Source organism: Puma concolor, chromosome B4 (genome assembly GCF_028749965.1).
Source record: "Puma concolor isolate L17-30 chromosome B4, mPumCon1.1.hap2, whole genome shotgun sequence".
Classification (NCBI taxonomy): Eukaryota; Metazoa; Chordata; class Mammalia; order Carnivora; family Felidae; genus Puma; species Puma concolor.
The window spans coordinates 77,652,852-77,671,720 of NC_141673.1; positions in this window are offsets into that span (position 1 = coordinate 77,652,852).

Genomic DNA, 18,869 nt, shown 5'->3' on the forward strand with positions numbered 1-18,869 from the left:
CATCTAAGATGCTGTATCTTATACTCTGTACCATGAAAAAAAAATGATTGGAAATGTTCCCGAAAATACTCATTTCTGCAAAGTCATTTGCACCTATGCAATTAGATTATCATGGCAATAATCTGTTCAGACTAATAGCTCTCATTGCAAATGCAATTATTCTAGCTTTAATCTGTTTTAACTGAGTCAGGGAGCAGAAATGGGTAGGTCAGTCCGTAAATGAACCTCTCACTCCAAGATCAAAGTAAGCAAAAGGATGTTCATTCTAAAGTGGACTGCTAAATAATTTCTGGAATATGGTAATAGAATTACAAAAATGGAGAGAATATTAGAAATTATCCAAGCTCCCTTACCAGCCACAGCAGAAGTTTTCCCCACAGTATCCAACCTCTATTTGAAATATACCATGTTTGAGGTCTCTCCTCTCAAAGTATTTTTAGAAAATCCAAGTTCAAATGTTGCTCCAAAGTAACTGTCTTTGAAGTTTCCACATTTAGAACCTAGCTCTATTCCTTGACACATGACAAAACAAGGCTAATCTCTACCACTGGTCAGCCCTTTCAGTTAGTGATTCACATACTTGGGTGCACATTGGAGTCATCTGGGAAGCTTAAACTACTAATGCCTAGATTCCATCAGCAAAATTCTTATTCATCTTGTCAGGGTGTGAGTCGGGGATCTAAAGTTTCAGAAGCTCCCCCCACCATGTAATTCTAATGTGCAGGCAGGGTTGAGGACCACTTTGTTTGCAAAGAACTGTCTCATTCCCAACACTTATAATCTTCTCTTCCCAAAACTAATTTTTCCTCTTTCCTTCAGTTATTCTTCACAGGACATAATTTCCAGAGTCCCTCATCATCTTAGTCCCCTGAATATGCTCTACCTCATTGTAGTCAATCCTCACACACAGAAGCTAGCAGTTCTCCAGTGGTCTGACCCATGCAGACTAAGGTTGCCATTGTGATATCTTATTCTTTGTAGATTGAATCACATTTGTATTTGAATAACTATGTGACACTGGTAGCACATCGTGAGCCTACTGTCAACTAAATCCCTTAACTCCTTTTTATGTGAACTGACGCAAAACCATGAATCCCCAACCTGATTGTAGAAGGTTGATTTTCTGAATTTCCTACTTACTTTTATCATCTCTTAACTTTGCTTTCATTTGTTCTATTTTATTATTTTTTTAATAAATCATTATTCAATAGCCCAGGGCCAAGATTAGGGTAAGGCAAGTAAGACATTCACCTCAAGGACAAAATGTAAGGGGCACCAAAGCTCTCAGAAATTAAGGCAAATTTTTTCAGCTTTTTTGAGGTATAATTGAGAAAATTGTAATGTATTTAAAGTATATAATGTGATGATTTCATGTATGTATACACTATGAAAGGATTCCCACAATAGGGTTACTTAACACATAACTTACCTCTTTTTTGGTGAGAATGCTTACGTTCTACTCTCTTAGCAAATTTCAGTTATACAATATAGTGTTATCAACTGTAGTCACCATGTTATACATTAGATACCCACACCTTATTTATCTTATAAATGAAAGTTTGCCTCCTTTTATCATCCTATCCTCATTTCCCCCACTTCCTAGCCCAGACAACCACCACTCTACTGTTCCTATGAGGTCAGTGTTTGTTTTAGATTTCATATGTAAGTGATACCATCCAGTATTTGTCTTTCTCTGTCTGAATTATTTCACTTAGTATAATGCCCTTTAGTTTCATTCATGTTGCCACAAATGGCAAGATTTTCTTCTTTCTCAAGGCTGAATAATATTCTCTGGTGGGTGTGCGTGTGTGTGTGTGTGTGTGTGTGTGTGTGTGTGTGCACCCACACACCCCACATTTTCTTGATCCATTCATTCATGACTGGGCTACTGTGAATAATGCTGCAATGAACATGAGAATACATGAACATGAGAACATGAGAGTACCTCTTTGAGATAACAAATAATTTTTTTTAGGTTTTTTAAATTTATTTTGAGAGAGAGAGAGAGAGAGAGAGAAAGCACATGGGTGAGAGGCAGAGAGACAGGGAGAGAGAGAGAATCCCAAGCAGGCTATATGCTGTCAGTGCAAAATCCCAATGTAGGGCTCGAACTCACAAACCGTGAGATCATGACCTGAGCTGAAATCAAGAATCAGATACTTAACCAACTGAGCCACCCAGGAGCCCCTAACAAATAATATTCTCATATAACATTTTAAAAAAACGATATACATGAAAAAAATCCATGATAAACAAAATATCAGAATTTTAAATCAGATTATTCTTTGTTTTATTACCCTGTATTATTATGCAATGGGAACAGTCATTCCCAAGCAACCTGTGGTTCACAGGCCAGGCTAGCCATCAAGCCCCCACCTCCAGCCCACCCCATCACTACCACAGTGGGTTATAAGGGCTGACAATGATATGCAAACAGATTGAACAAATTTTATATATATACATATACACATATGTATGTGTGTGTGTGTGTGTGTATATATATATACATATATGTGTATATATATACATACATATGTATGTATGTATATATACACACACACACACACACACACATACATATGTGTATATGTATATATACACACACATTTTGGGTCATAGGGTTTTTATTACCTTTTCCATTTGGTTCATAGTATGTGTGGATATTTTGACCAGTGTATATGGGAGCACATATTTTTCTTTTTATCTCAGACTCCAATTATGTTGCCCCACAGCACTGCAATAACCATTTGCCCCTATCCCCAGATTTATGTATGTAATTTAATAAACACAACTTTTGTATTTTTGTCTAAAACATTGATAAATATATTAATCATGACAAATTCATGTATAAGCATTAGTTCTCTGGTTCAGAAAGCTTGCTCCAGTTTGAAAATTGTTCAAACAACTAAAATTTAACTCACCTGTAGTCATTTGCTTCACCATTCTCCATCTTCATATTTCTGTACTTAAGAGATGCTCATCATCTACTAAATTGAATTATACTCTTAGTACTTGATAAATCAGAATACCTCATTTTGGGTCACTTGGGTGGCTCAGTGAGTTAAGTATCTGACTCTTGATTTCAGCTCAGGTCCTGATCTCACAGTTTGTGGGATTGAGGCCCACATCAGGCTCCGTGCTGACAGCATGCAGCCTGCTTGGGATCTCTCTCTCTGCCCCTCCCCTGCTCATGCACTCGCTTGCTCTCTCTCTCTCTCTCTCTCTCCCTTTCTCAAAATAAATAAATAAACTTTTTTAAAAAGTCTTGAAGAAAAGAATACTTCATTTTACATATAGGCAAAAATCCCAGAAAGCTTACAGTGTTTTATTAAAAACGCATTGTAAATTTTATTGTCTATACTTTTCATTTACACAGAGAAGAATCACTGATTCATTTTATTTACTTAGAAAAATTACCTCTATAAGTGTTTTTTGTATTCAAATAGCAGAATAAAGAGGTGGAAGCAATAGAACATCACAGTTTTACAAGTACAAGAAAGAATTTTCTAACACCCAGAGATGTTCAGACTTAAATGATTTCCTTGTCACTAGAAGTGTTTAAGCATAAGATCTATACCACTTGCTGTGAATGCCATAGCAGGAAATCAAAAGTGTAAGAGGAGCTTGGATTTGATTACTCCAGAGGTCCTTTACAAAGGCTCTAGAGGTCTGTGATAAGACCCCACAAGATAAGCAGTATTATAGGGTTCCGTATAAGTAAAATTAGGTTGTTCTTTAAGCTTGCTATTGTATGTAACTATGGTTCAAAAAGATTTTTGGGAAGGAGCAATGTAATTATTTTCATGATTTCAAACCCAAGGGCTAAACAGACATTGTGAATAGTCCTAATCTCCTTCTAAACATGCACCATTTTGTCTACACCCTGTGGAACTCATTCTATTTTCTGCCTGCATTGCCATTCTGAACAGCACATTCTATGGATTTACTACTTATTTGTGAACTAAAGCATCATGTTATTCTATTTGTTCTAAAACTGCCTCTTTCCTACCTCTGAGGGAAAATTAAAAGTTATTTCTATTGTCTCCATACTTCTTTACACAAACAGAATTGATAGGTACTAAGAAAATGTTGATGACATATTTTACAAAATTATGTTTACAGCAGCCCAAGGAAAGAATAAATTTTTATTCCATTAGAAATGAAATACATGTGGGGCATCTGGGTGGCTCAGTCGGTTAAGCCTCCGACTTCAGCTCAGGTCATGATCTCACGGTTTGTGAGTTCGAGCCCCGCGTCAGGCTCTGTGCTGACAGCTCAGAGCCTGGAGCCTGTTTCAGATTCTGTGTCTCCCTCTCTCTCTCTCCCTGACCCTCCCCCGTTCATGCTCTGTCTCTCTCTGTCTCAAAAATAAATAAACGTTAAAAAAAATAAAAATAAATAAAAAATTAAAAAAAAAAGAAATGAAATACATGTATCTGGTTTCTCTACATGAGTGGCTCTCAACCTGGGTATTCACAAGAATCACCTGGAAAGTCTTTAAAATGCTGATGGACAAGTCCTAACTTAGGCCAATTAAATCAGAATCTCCTAAGGGAAAAGGAGCCTGTGTAAGAGTATTGGTTTAAGTGTGCCAATTGTTTTTAATGTGCACCAAGAGTGGAGATCTGCTCTTATATTTGTGTGTTGTACTCTCTCTCTCTGTTTCTCTGGAACAGATGGAACTGAAAAACAAAAACAAAAACAGTCAGAGGTTCTCTGCATGTAAACTGAGACACAGGTGCAATCAGAATATTTTAAGTGCCCACAGAGGACAGACAGAGCGTCAATCGCTGACTTCCAGGAGGAGTTTTCCTTCCTACTTTTTTGAAACTAGGTTGAAAATAAAATATCCTAATTTATAACTTTGGGTTCTTTTTGTCTAGTTTTGTTTTTACAATAAAAAGACAATTGACAAATAAATAGATCATAGTCTGAGACAGTCCTAGTGTGTTACAGTGCCCTGACTAGTGGCTGGGAAGTTATATGCTAGTATCAATATTGGTTTGTAATAAAAACTAGTAGCCATAATGCTTTTTAAATTCTCAGCTTATTTTAATTTTAAAAATTCAGTTATGGGTCAGTCATTCAGATCATTTATTTTAAAGTAAGCATTTGATCAAATCTATAGAAGAAACAAATCATAGATTTAAAAAAAAAAAGAAAAAGATCTATGAAAGTAGACTGTCCCTAAGACAGTCAGGCAAAATGAGGTATTTATGTCATCCTGTGCTAAGGAGAAGGGGGTAGGGCTCTGAGAGTTCAAAGAAAAGGAAAGCAATTCACAGAAAGATGAAAGGCATAAATGGTAAACAAATGTTTGCTGGGCCCTACACAAACAATAGGACATAGAGAGGAATTTTAGCAAACAGATTTTGCTAAATTCCTCCCTGTCTACCACTCTTAGTGCATATTAGAATATAGTTACCTATGGTGCTAACTCCCTTCCTGGAGCAGGACCTCTGTCTAAATACTTTTAGGAAGTTAGGGGGAAGGTCAAAGTTTCTATCTAAGTCTTTTGGGCCTTGACAGTTTTCAACTTAAAATAATCCACATACCAAAGTGGCACATCATGGGGTGATTTTTTCTGAATACCTGTGAAACCAATATTGTTATTTGAAAACAGTCACGTTTAAAGGTAGCACGAATAGTATAATCCTATTTTAAATATATATATATATATATATCTTTCATATATTATATGTATATATATATCTTTCATATATATTAGTCATCCACATATACATGGAGTATATATGTTAAATATATATATATACTAAATTATATATATAATTTTCTGTTTGTGGGTTTATCTCTGGGTTTAGGATTACTAAATTTTTTAATTACTGATTTTTAAATTTTTGTTTCAGTTTTTTAGTTTATTTTTATTTTATATTTTTTGTAAAATGAACAATGAATTAGTTCTGTAATAAAGAAATAATAAAGACTTTTATGAATTTATATGGCTTGAAATAGCACCAATTTTTCTTATACTGAGGTTGAGATCCAGAAACCAGCTACCATAGATTCTTTCAAAAAGACAGCAAAGAAAAGCTGGTTTTTTTGTTTTTTAATTTTGTTAACCATTTATTTTTGAGAGAGAGCTTGTGAGGGGCAGAGAGAGAACTGGAGAGAGAGAGTCCCAAGCAGACACCACACTGTCAGTGCAGAGCCTGATGTGGGGCTCAAACCCATGAACCCTGAGATCAGGACCTGAGTTGAAACCAAGAGCCAGAAGCTCAACTGACTGAGCCACCCAGGTGCCCCAGAAAAGCTGTTTTAAATCAAATACCAAGTTTTTCTCCTACCCTATTTTTTCTGCCATTCCCTCATTCTTGTCAGGAATGATAGTTTATGCTATTTTTTAGAGAAAGCAAATTTTTTGTTGGATTATAAGAGATGAGAGCAACAGTATAGAAATGTCTGGATTGTGTTCAGGCATATTCTACAACTCTATATATCATATCTCAAGTCATCACTAAGATAATTGGAGAAAGGGATTTGGCAGAAGGGAGAGAAAAATACTGTTTGTAATCCAACTCAGCTTCTTGATATTTTAGGCTATTCTTTAAAACTAGTCCAAATCTCATCTACTATTGAGACCTTTCAACCAATTCACTAATCTTTCTCTCCTCTGAATTCTTAGAGACTATTGTCTATATAACACATTTAAATCAATTCAATATTGAGTTACATTGTTATTTCACCTTTCATGTGTGTAAAACTGCCTTTTACAATGAGAATATAAACAAATTAAGGGCAAGACTATATCCTACATGAGCCCAATACAACCTTATGCACACAGCTATTCAATATCTACTTTTCACATTCATGGGGGGGGGGGGGAGGGCGGGGGGGTGGTAGTGTCTTCACAGTGGATCTGGCTCACTTGCATTCAAATTGTGAGAAATCCAAGTCTCTGATAATTTCCTGGTACCCAAAGCTAAATCATTTAGTCTTTTCAGTGATCTGTCACAACATGTTTGACATGTTTCAGTGATCTACCATAGCATGTTTGACAATGATTCCAACTTGTATAATTCATTGTTGTCTTCATCTGATCATGTGTACATTGTTTAAACAAGAAATGCTTTACCCACGTAGTCCATATAGCAGACAAAATGTTTTTCAAAGGATGAGCTTAGGGCGGGTCTTCCCAAAGCTTGCCTGGGGTACGTGAGAACATTAAAATACTCTGGAAAGGGGTGCCTGGGTGGCTCAGTTGGTTAAGCATCCACCTTTCGGCTCAGGTCATGATCTCGCCGTTTGTGAGTTTGGGTCCCACATCAGGCTGTCTGCTGTCAGAGTGGAGTCTGCTTTGGATCCTCTGTCTCCCTCTCTCTGCCCCTCCCCACTTGCACGAATGCACACATTCCCTCACACTCTCCCTCTCTCTCAAAAATAAGTAAACATAAAAAAATGTTTTGAAATACTCCAGAAAAAATTATTGTAAAATAAGAATGAAAAATGCTGCATACTTGGGGCACCTGGCTGGCTCAGTTGGTATAGCATGCGACCTTTGATCTAGGGGTCATGAGTTCAAGCCCCACTTGGGTTTAGAGCTTACTTTTAAAAAAGAAAAGAAAAATGAGGCACCAGTGGCTCAGTCAGTTAAGCATCTGACTTCAGCTCAAATCATGATCTGGCAATTCACCAGTTCAAGCCCCGCATCAGGCTCTGTGCTGACAGCTCAGAGCATGGAGCCTGTTTCAGATTCTGTGTCTCCCTCTCTCTCTGTCACTCCCCCATTCATTCTCTATCTCTCTCTCTCTCTCTCTCAAAAAAATAAATTAAAAAAAAAAGAAAGAAAGAAAAACAACTAGATATCCTTATAGGAAAAAAAAAATTAAACCTAACTCTTACCTCAAAATATATACAAAATTAACTCTAAAGAGACAGATTTAAACAAAACCTAAAAAAAATAACAATAATAATGCTGCATACATTATCCAGCTCTTAGAAATTAATATTGTACATTAATACACTAAGGCTCCTGTGAATTCTTGAAATGAGTAAACTTGTTTCATTTGGTTTAACCCAGCATTTCTCAGTGACATCATTTGTTGTATAACATTCAATAACAACTTGCAGAACATACTTTGAGAAATGCTGATTCTGAGATTCAGAATTTCATTCCTCTTTCTTAAAGGTCATACCCAAATAGCACACTTTATCATTGAGTTATCAACATAAAGGTTATTAGGGTTGATTAAGAGGGATCTTAACATCATAAGGCTTTGTTGTGTCCAAACTTCTCCTTAAAGATTTGTAATGCAGAAGACTGTCTTTCAGTGTCTGGAGAACCAAATAATCCTATATATTTTAAGGTTCTGAGAAACAAGAATGATCATTTCATTCACTAATATGTTTTCCCAGCACTTCATTCTTTTCCTCTGGTTCAACTTTTAGATCACGATAGTGATACTTGAAAATATTCTATCTGGTGAATCTACTAACACCAAAGGAAGCTGTAGATTATGCACAGTGAGACTGCTTGACAGAAAGAACAATGGCAAAGAACATCTATCCTGATAGAGAACAAAACCTCCTAGCTATGCTTAAAATATTAAAATCTGGTTTGCAGCAGCTTCTGTCTTTCTATGAAAACAGACAAAGATGGTGAAAACATAGAGCTGGAACAGGGTTCTGGATGCCATAGTAACAGCATCTTCAGTGATGACATTATGTACCACCTGGTGCTCTCTGACTAAATTGCAATATTATGTCTCAGTTTTCACCAAGGTGGGAAAAAGCCCAAGCATAAAACAGAACAATCACATTAAAGCAACAATTCACCTACAGGTTGGAGTAGGATGCATCAATCTTTTTTTATATTCCTAATAATGTCCTTTGTGCTACCAGGTGTTAGCTTCATGGCAAGATTTGTGAGCAAAGCTAAAATTCAAAGTAAAGGTGAAACAGAGACTATAAATGTGTACATCACAAACATGCATGGAAGACTTCACTGAAATCTAATCATTTCAATAAGAAAACCTTGCCAGGGGCACCTGGGTGGCTCAGTTGGTTGGTTAAGTGTCCAACTTTGGCTCAGGTCATGATCTCACAGTTCTTGAGTTTGAGCCCCACGTCAGGCTCTGTGCTGACAGCTCAGAGCCTGGGGCCTGCTTCGGATTCTGTGTCTCCCTCTTTCTCTGCCCCTCCCCTAGTTGCACTCTATCTCTCTCTCTCAAAATAAATGAATAAGTATTAAAATAATTTTTAAAAAGAGAAAAAAAAAAACCTTGCCAAACTTCTATTTAATCAACATAGTTTCTAAGGCAGAGGCTGAATGGCCACTTTGGGTAAAAATGGAGGAGGATAACAAGACCTTTGGACTAGATGATCTGTCAGGACCTTCACCACGTTAAAACACAATGCTTCTATAATAAAGTCATAGTATTTCAAAACATTAGAACATTACAACCTACTGAACTTGAGAAAACTCCCAGTTTTCCATCTGAGTAGGAAAAAAACCCAGTTCTCCTCCTGTATGTCTCTTTATTCTCACATGACTACCATACTCATGACACTTCTAATACCAGATGTGTGGGGGTTTTCCCCAAAAAGCAATTCTCTGCAACACCACCTGGGTGTCCCACAATTTAACTCAATTCTGACACTATCTACTTAGACATAGCATTAAGTCCCACAGGTTAAGGGCTCAGTCCCATAAGACCCCACATACACACATATACACACACACATACTTTAGATGCCAATCACAAGTCCAGGTTGTCACGTGTGCTTCTGAACTTGACTGGCTATAATTCAGAGGCTCCCATAGCCCCCTCTGCAGATTCAATTAATTTTCTAGAGCAACTCACAGAACTCAGAAACGAGTTACTTATGTTTATCATTTTATTAAAGGATATGATAAAGGATACAGATGAACAGCCAGATGAAGAGATAGAGAGGGTGAAGTCTGGGAGGGTCCTGAGCACAGGAGCTTCTGTCCCCATGGAGTTGGGATGCATCACCCTCCTGGAACTTGGATGCATTCACCAACCTGAAAGCTCTCTGAACCCCATACTACTGGGATTTTTTTGGAGGCTTCATCACATGGGTGTAATAGGTCATTAACTCCATTTCTACTCTTCTCCCTTCTTAAAAGAATGGCAGAGCTGAAAATTCCAAGCTTCTATTCATGGCGTGGTCTTTGTGGTGGCCAGCCCTCATCTAGGAGCCATCAAGGAGTCTACCCAGAGTTGCCTCACTAAAACAAAAGATACTCCAAACACTCAGGAAGTTATAAGGGCTTCAGGAGCCCTGTGTCAGGAACCAGGGTCAAAGACTGAACAAAAGATGCTTCCAGTGCCCTTATCACTTAGGAAATTGGAAGGTTTTAGGAATTTTATGCCAGGAACTATAGGTCGAGACCAATATATGTATTTTCCATTATGTCATACTACCAAATAAAGGTAATGATAATTTTCCATTTCTTTCATGAAAGAGAAGTCCTTTATGGTTTTGTGAAATTAATCAAAAAAGAAGCTTTTATCTAACTGTGGGTCCTAATTCTTTTACGGACATGTCAGTATTTATTTAGTAAGCATCTATTCCTTCAGAATTTGTTTCAGGTATAGCATACAAGTTCTATGAAGGATATGTCATCATTACTATTCACCAAATATTTCTGGGTCTCTCTTTTCAGAACACATGGTAATTTTACTTTCTGCCTCTTTATGAAGTTAAGTTTGAACATGTAATTTGTTTGGTTCAATGGCATATTTAACATGTAATTTGGGGGGTCTAATGGCACATTACTTCCAAGCAGAAGTTTTAAGAGCCAGTTCATTTGCCATGTTCTCTGCCTACTGCTTCCATGATCCTGGAAGCAGATATCAAAATGAAGTCGCCATTATCCTGGGTCCTTGAATCACTCCATTGAGCAGAGGACCACTGCTGACCCATGTTGGACATAAAATCCAAGAGAAAAATAAACTTCTCTGTTATATGACTGAGATTTAGATTTTTACCACAGCATAAATCTGCATAGCAACCTACTCTTGTTTACTGTGCTTTGCCTGATGACCTCCCATAACCAACTCGCCATCCCCAACGTCTTCTTTTGTCTTTAGCTGAAGATGGTAGTAAAGGTGATGGCTTGGACCATTTCAGGGAGTTACCAGTTTTCCTGGGTCTCTGTCATTTCTATAGGCAATATACACATTATTAAACATTTTTTGATTTTCTCTTGTTAATCTATCTCATGTCAGTTTAATTCCTAAACCGACCAGAAGAAGCTTGAGGTGTAAAGGAAAATTTTTCCTCCCCAACAATTCCTCTGATTAAACCTAGCAAAAAAAAAAAAAAAAAAAAAACCTAGCAAAAGACATTTGAAATTAACACAGATATATGAATTGTATCTCAATAAAGCTTTTACCAAAAGAAAACAAGTAACAAAAAATACATAGATGCATATCTATGTATATCTCTATACATTAATGTAATATTTTAATATATGTCCTTTGAGATGCTTTTAGAGAAAATGGAATTATACAGTGTATGCTATTATGAAATATGCTTTTTTGGTTTGACTTTGTATTAAGACCATTTTCCAAGACAATGAGCATTAAAAATCATATTAATGGTTAAATAGTATTTCTTTATATGGCTATACCATAATTTATCAAATCTATTGCTTGGCTATTATAGTGTTTTCAGATTTTGATGTTAAAAGCAATGATGGGAGAGTATTGTCAGATTATTTCTGTTGGAGGCAAGTTTAGAAATAAATTGTGAGTCAAAGAAAATACCATATTTTAATGTACGTATTACTGAAAAAGTTACAGTAATCTAATTTCTGAGAATTCCCCTGTTCACATCCCTTTATTTAAATTGGAAATTGTCATTTTATATCTTTGCCAAGTAAAAATTGCTGTATTATGGTTATCTTAGCTTGCATTTCCTTAATTACTAGTGAATTTCAACATTTTTTATACATAAAGTCACAAAATGAAATTTTAAATTATCTATTCATGTCCTTTGCCCACTTTTCTATTGACATGCTTATTCAAGTGTTTTTGAAAGATATATCTAGTAACAACATGCTAAATAGATTGAGGCGTGTGTGCTGCCTAAATGTAACTGAGGGAAGATAAGATTTCAGAATCATAAATCTTCATTTCATTTGAATTTCTATAAGGTTGTGGCTTCTTTCGTTTAGGCCCAAAGTGATATTGTGGTTAAAAAAAAAAAACAGCATACCAAAGTAACTTCAATTTTTCTTAATGTTTATTTATTCTAGAGAAAAAGCTCAAGCAGGGTAGGGGCAGAAAATCCCAAGCAGGCTCCAAGCTACCAGTGCAGGCTCAAACCCATGAACCATGAGATAATGACCTGAGCTGAAACCAAGAGTCAGACACTTAACCAACTGAGCCACCCAGGTGCCCCAGTAATTTCAATTTTTAAACCCAAGTCCTTTACTCCTGTTTCTTGAACTCTGAAGGAAAATGCGTACACAGAGTGACTAATAATATTTCTTAAAAATTCTCTTTTTCCTCTCCCATCCATGCTCTCACTTTAGTCCCTTTGAGCCTATTTCTCTCTTCAAAGCCACCTAAAAACTCCTCTTTTCGTAGTCCAAGCAACCTCTGTTCCTATCCCCTCCCTCTCTCTCACTACTATTTATCATGCATTGTGCAAATATAATTAAAAACAAAATTTTCTGCCAGCTCAGATAACTTCTCCACAGAGGTAGAAGAAAGAGAAGATGGTTTTGTTAATAAATAAGCATTGATCCAGAATGTGACGCACATCACAGGCAATCCACTTAGAGATTGGAAAGACAGAAAGAAATCTCACCCATGTTCAATCCATTGCATACATATTCTCAAACGGAATGATAACTAGTCTTCAAGTAAGAGAACTTGAGAGCACCATTTGTCACACATCCTAGATTCACTTGGTTATTGGGGTGGCTATCCTTGTTAGAGAATTGCCTTTAACCAGAAAAGAAAATAACTTCTCTTATCTTTATTATCTCTTATCTCTCCTATCCTCCCACAGAAACTGGAATATAGGGACACTATTTTCCTTAATGATTACATTTCAAAGAGATGGCTCCCCAGTCCCTGGGGAAGACACTCCTGAGTTGATACAGGAAAGAGGCTTATTTAGGTTTTGAAAAGGTTTATATACACACCAAAAGCACAGTTACAAGTTTTCTAAAGAAAATGTTCTGAAAGAAGAGACATGGGGGAGGGGAGCAGAGGCAGTCGCCATTCCTTTTTGCACCAGGTAAAATAAAATAGTTTGTTTTTTTCTTTTTTGTTTTGTATCTGTCCTTACATATGCAAATAGGTTTAACCTCACTCAGGTTGGCAACACCAGACTTTCCTACTGAGGACAGGAAAGTGTAGGCCAAAGTCCTCTATAGTAGAGGGCAGAGTGGAAAGAGGCTTCAGTGTCCCTGAGGAGATGTTCCTTGGGTGATTAAAACACATCTAGACCAGCAATCAATGTTCTCGTGTTCCAGTCCTCCTTCTGCAATTAATTTGCTGAGTGCTTTCAGGGCTCTATCTTCTGAAAATCTCAGTTTCTTCATCAGAACAGTGAGAGGATGATTATTTATGTAATTCATTCCAACTATAAAATTCAGTTTTCATGAGCTACAGGTACACAGAAATAAATGGCAATAGCTCTTCAAACAGATGTCCTAGTACAAACTGAAATGGATGCATTCCCAGAAAATGGAAACATGACTTCAAATAACGAAGAGAAGCAGCTGAGAAGGTAGAGAAGGAGAGGGACCAGGATTTCTCATCCAGAATAATATGGAGAAATTCATGCCGAACCACCAACAGCCAGGAAGCAATGGGCACAAGACTTTACCTGAAATGATTACCAAATCTCTGTGCACTGAGTTCTGCTAAGTTACATCTCTGACCTTCCAGCCATATCCTGAAAAATAATCGTCAATTCAATCATCTGGGCATATGACAATAACAATATCTAAATTATAAAACAATTTTAAACACAAAAACATATAATGGTCAGATCTTACAGGATGTTCCGCTCTTTGTTCCCTAATTTGTCAATAAATCTAAATAACATATATATTAAATATATCTAAGTAGATGTATCATTTATCTATAGCACAAAATGTTGCATTGTATACAACCACAGTAGCATTCAGCAACACATTTATTTAGCTCACAAGTCTATGGATTTCTGCTGGCCTGGCTGAGTTCATGCATGGGTGTGTGATCCACTAAGGATCAGTTGATGTAGGACTCTGCAGGGAGATATGAAAGAACACGGTCCTGCTCCAGGTGTCTCTCATCATCCAGCAGTCTAAGCTGAGCATCCTCCTTAAGATAAAGCAAGAGCAGCAAGTGAAGGCTCCTTTCCAGCCTCTGCTTGATCACTTTGCTAAATCTTAGAATGACGAACTCTTGTCCTGGTTTGCCTGGTCTATCCCACATGCAGGAAGCTCCCTCAGCTCCAGCCAATCAAGGGCAGTTGGTCACCCTACAACATCCCATTGGACAAAGCGAGTAACATAGCCCAGCCCCAAAGTCAGAGTGGGAGGGCCCTACAAAGTCGCCCTACATGGCAAAGAGCATGGAGAGAAAGTCATTACCACACAAGGGTTTTTAATTTCTTCCTATCTATGTGTTCTATTCTTGAGTTTCGAATAAAACAATCCATGAGGATAGTTTTATGTCCCGTGTCTGTGATGCCACTCAGTTCCTAGGTCCTTGAAAAAACGGCTCCTCCAGGTTGACTTCTTAGCTGCCAGAGTTGTGGCCTTTGAATTACAAAACCAGGGATGTACAAAACCCTTGACACTAGGTTTCCAACCTCGGGGTTTCAACCTACAGACATAGGACCTTTGATAATTCCCCCTCAACCACATAGATCAAATATGCCCTGCATTAACCTATTGATAATTTTCTCATTAACAAGAGAACTGCTAGAGCTCTACAGTATTCTTCCAAACTAAAGAACTTTACATTTGACCTAACTACAGAACTAATTAACAAAGGTATAGGAGACGCTTCCTCCTCCAAAATCCAAAACAAAACAAGGTCACTCCAGCATTATGGTCAAAGCACATGAATTCTCGTATGAAGTGCAATATTTAGGCACATATTTTATAGGCACATATATCTTGTTGGTATTAGAGAAAAAAAGAACATTCAATATTTTGAAAAATTTAACTCTAATATGCATTTTTTAATCCACTTAGTTGCTATTTCATCAAACAGAAAGAAAACTGCTCAACTCCATATTCAAGAAATTCATTTTTTCTTTTATTCTTACCGAAGTCTCTATTGCCTACAAGGATTTCATAGAACTTCTCTTAGGAAAGATAATATCATTAGTCATCTAATTTGGGCTGATATCTCAGTCAATCCTCATAATAATTTCACACAATTTACTATTATCCATCCTTCACATTTTTTTTCGATTTCATTAACATGAGACTGAGAAAACAATAATTTTGCTCCTCAAAATTATTCTGATTCTGCCTCCAACTGGCCTTAAATATTTAATGGTTGGTTATGTCTCTAAGAAAGAAAACACTGTGTTCTTGGCAGTAATTCTCACTCACTATGTTTTTCAAACATAAGCAAGACCTACTGGAGATATCTGTAAGAGTAGATGAGGAAAATGTGCAAACCCCTACTCAGCTGAGGAATTTTGCCACCACATATTCTGTGGTCATCTCCCATAATCCTCAAGTTTCAGCAGCAATAAAACTTCTTCATAAGTCTGCCAATTCATATACTATTGGGGCTGCGTATATTGTTCACTTGCCTAACCATCTCCATATTCAATATTGACAGTATTTATTAAATTGCTTCCCCATTTGTTCCAAAGAAAAAAGTAATATATTCTATCTTTTCCACAATAAAAATCTGAAAAATAGACAAATCTATAAAATATAATAAAATTATAGAAACAAATATACATATTACCGTATATATTATATACACAAACATGTTTTACATAGTTTATTATACATAGTATATTTATATGTAGTATATTACATATTTTACTATCTTTTTATTGTATTATATATACAATTATGAATTATATTACTATTCTATTATGCAACTATATAAAAATAACAAATGTGACATCTTAAACCAGTGGGAAAAGGATAGATAAGTCAATAAATGGTATTAGGAAAGTAACTTCATACAAAAGTAAATTCTGGGGGCGCCTGGGCGGCTCAGTTGGTTAAGAGTCTGACTCTTGATTTTGACTCAGATTATGATCTCACCATTCATGGGATTGAGCCCTGCATTAGGTCCTTGTGCTGACTGTGTGCAGCCTGCTTGGGATTGTCGCTCTCCCTCTCTCTCTGCACCTCCTCTCTCTCTCTCTCTCAATCTCTCATAATACAGCAAGCATGATAGCAGCAGGTTCCGACAGGCTCCGACAGGCAGGACCCTCAGAAGGTACCAGTCCTCAAATCAGGTTTTACCTCGGGGAGAAAGATACATATCAGTGATCCTGGAAATGATGAGAGCAAGAATAATGATCTAAAGACAGATCTGCTTAGATTTTATTCCACTCATGTGTGTACTAGAAAGATTCCTGTGATCCTGACAAATGACTTGTTTTCCCTGAATCTCAGCCGCTTCATTTATAAAGTAAAGGTCTCAAAATAAAGGTCTCAACTGAGCTAATCTTTAAGGTCTGTTCTTGTTGCAGTATTATACCAGCCTGTCAAGCAGCTTCAATAACATAAGACAGATATCCAGGCGACAGACCTGGATAACATATACAGTATGTATACATATACAGTATAACTATGACCTATACAGTATGTATGTGAATCGTATGTGTTCCAACTGCTTCAGATATGCTCTGTAAGTTGTGCCTAAGCTGAAATGTTTCTAGAATAGACTCTATCTCTCACCTTCCTAAGGACTAGAAACTCATGAAAAAGTCTCATAAGGTTTCATGGATCTTTTATGATGCTGCTTTTGCATTCTTATAAGAGATTTGCCTTCTTGTATGAACTCCTTAGAAAAAAATGTTTAGAGGTTTTTAAATAATGCAGTTGCTGAAAGACTCTTGGTTGAGAAAACTAGGCATTTGCTTCCTTAAGTGCATATGCTGTGTATAATGGAAAGAACTTTCACCTGAGAGGGAAGAAGGCTGGATTCTTGCTTCAGCCAAGTCACTAACCTATATATCACTAGTATCTTACACATAGCAGGCATTCAACAAATGCTTGTGGAACTGAATTGGAAATGTTAGGCCATTATTGTGAAGGATTTTGATGTTGTAACACTACCACCTAGTGGGAAATCAGATAGAAAAAAAAAAATTCAAGGTATTCCTAAAAGCATTCTTTTAAATACCTTTGGATCAAATATTGGGGGTCTGTTTGTAAACAACAAGCCAAATGTTAAGGCAGAATTTCTTGATCATTGGAGTCACAATGAATGAGTAGGTAATACATGAAAAAAGGTATTTGTGGTCAAGTAATTTTGAATAACTCAGAGTAAAGCAAAAATAAATAAGCTTTTTAAAATGTGAGGCTTCACAAAGCTTTGAATATGCTAATTTGCATTTTGACTTTCTAAGAAAGAGGATATCCAATATATTCTTAATTCTGTGGTGTACTTTTATTCACCTTATAATGTTGTTGGAATCAGAATTGGACTTATAATTGATGTGTATATTTAATTTAGCTGTATACTTTTCTCCAAAAGTTTTTAAATCAATGGCTAGGACTGACAATTACACTTACACTTTTATTGAAGATAAATATGGTAATATGCAGGTTTCATAACCTTTATTTGAGTATTTGTCTTTTTTGGATAATCTCGGGAATATATTCCATGTAATATATGGATATATTCCTAACATGGATCAAATTTAAAATGTTGATTTAATGATATTAGAATGGTTATCTTGATAAATTGTGCATTTATGCTGGCATTCTTACCATGAAAATCAGTGTCACCTTTGTGCTCTATGCAATGGCTTGAAGCCACACAATTAGAGCAGCTGGATAAAGTAAAATCTGGCTAAAAATAGTAAATTTGGTAGGAACATAGCAATATGTCCTATAGAAGAACAATGAAGAGATAGGGACCTAACATAATTCTTTTTATCTCAAACTGTGTGCCAAGCACCCAGGGCACTTTAGGAAACTAACAGGGCCCCTGTAAGATATTTGAAATTTTCAAGTGAAACATATCCTGACACCTGTCAGATGCCACCGTAACTGTTAGCCCAAAGTAGATCAGGTTCACCATTAACTCACTCTACATTCCTTTCATTGATGTCCTATCTTTGTAAAGCTGACTTTTTTTAAGTACTGTTTGAAGATCAATGGAATAGTTTGTTTTTTGGGGTTTTTTGTTTTTGTTTTTTGCCTAGAGGTGCCATAAAAATTTCTGAGGCACAAAGAGCACCATGAACCAAGAGATTTGATAACCTCTGAACTAATCCATTCAACAGCTAACAAATATTTGAGAACTTACTAGATACCAGACATTTTTTTTGGAGTGCTGGAAATAACAGCAGTAAAATAAAACAAAGTCCCTACTCTTCTGGAACTTACATAGGAAAGAAGAAAGACACACAATAGCAAATAAATATGCCTATCAGTGTGGTATGAAAAGTAATTTAGTGCTGCCCAATTCTGCTTGGACTCCATTAATCCTGTTTAAAAACCTTTGATGAATTCTTACCACCTATCAAATAAAATTTAAAATCCTTTATCCAGCCTTTAAGTTCCTCCGCAATATTCCCAGTCATTTGATGGTTGTGATTTCTTCCCACGAGATTCCTTGATATAGAGGTTGTTACATACTGCTTTATAGATGGTCACCCATGTAAATGTATCATTTTCCGTATTAAAATATAACCTACTTGAGGGAAGGGACAGAATATCATCC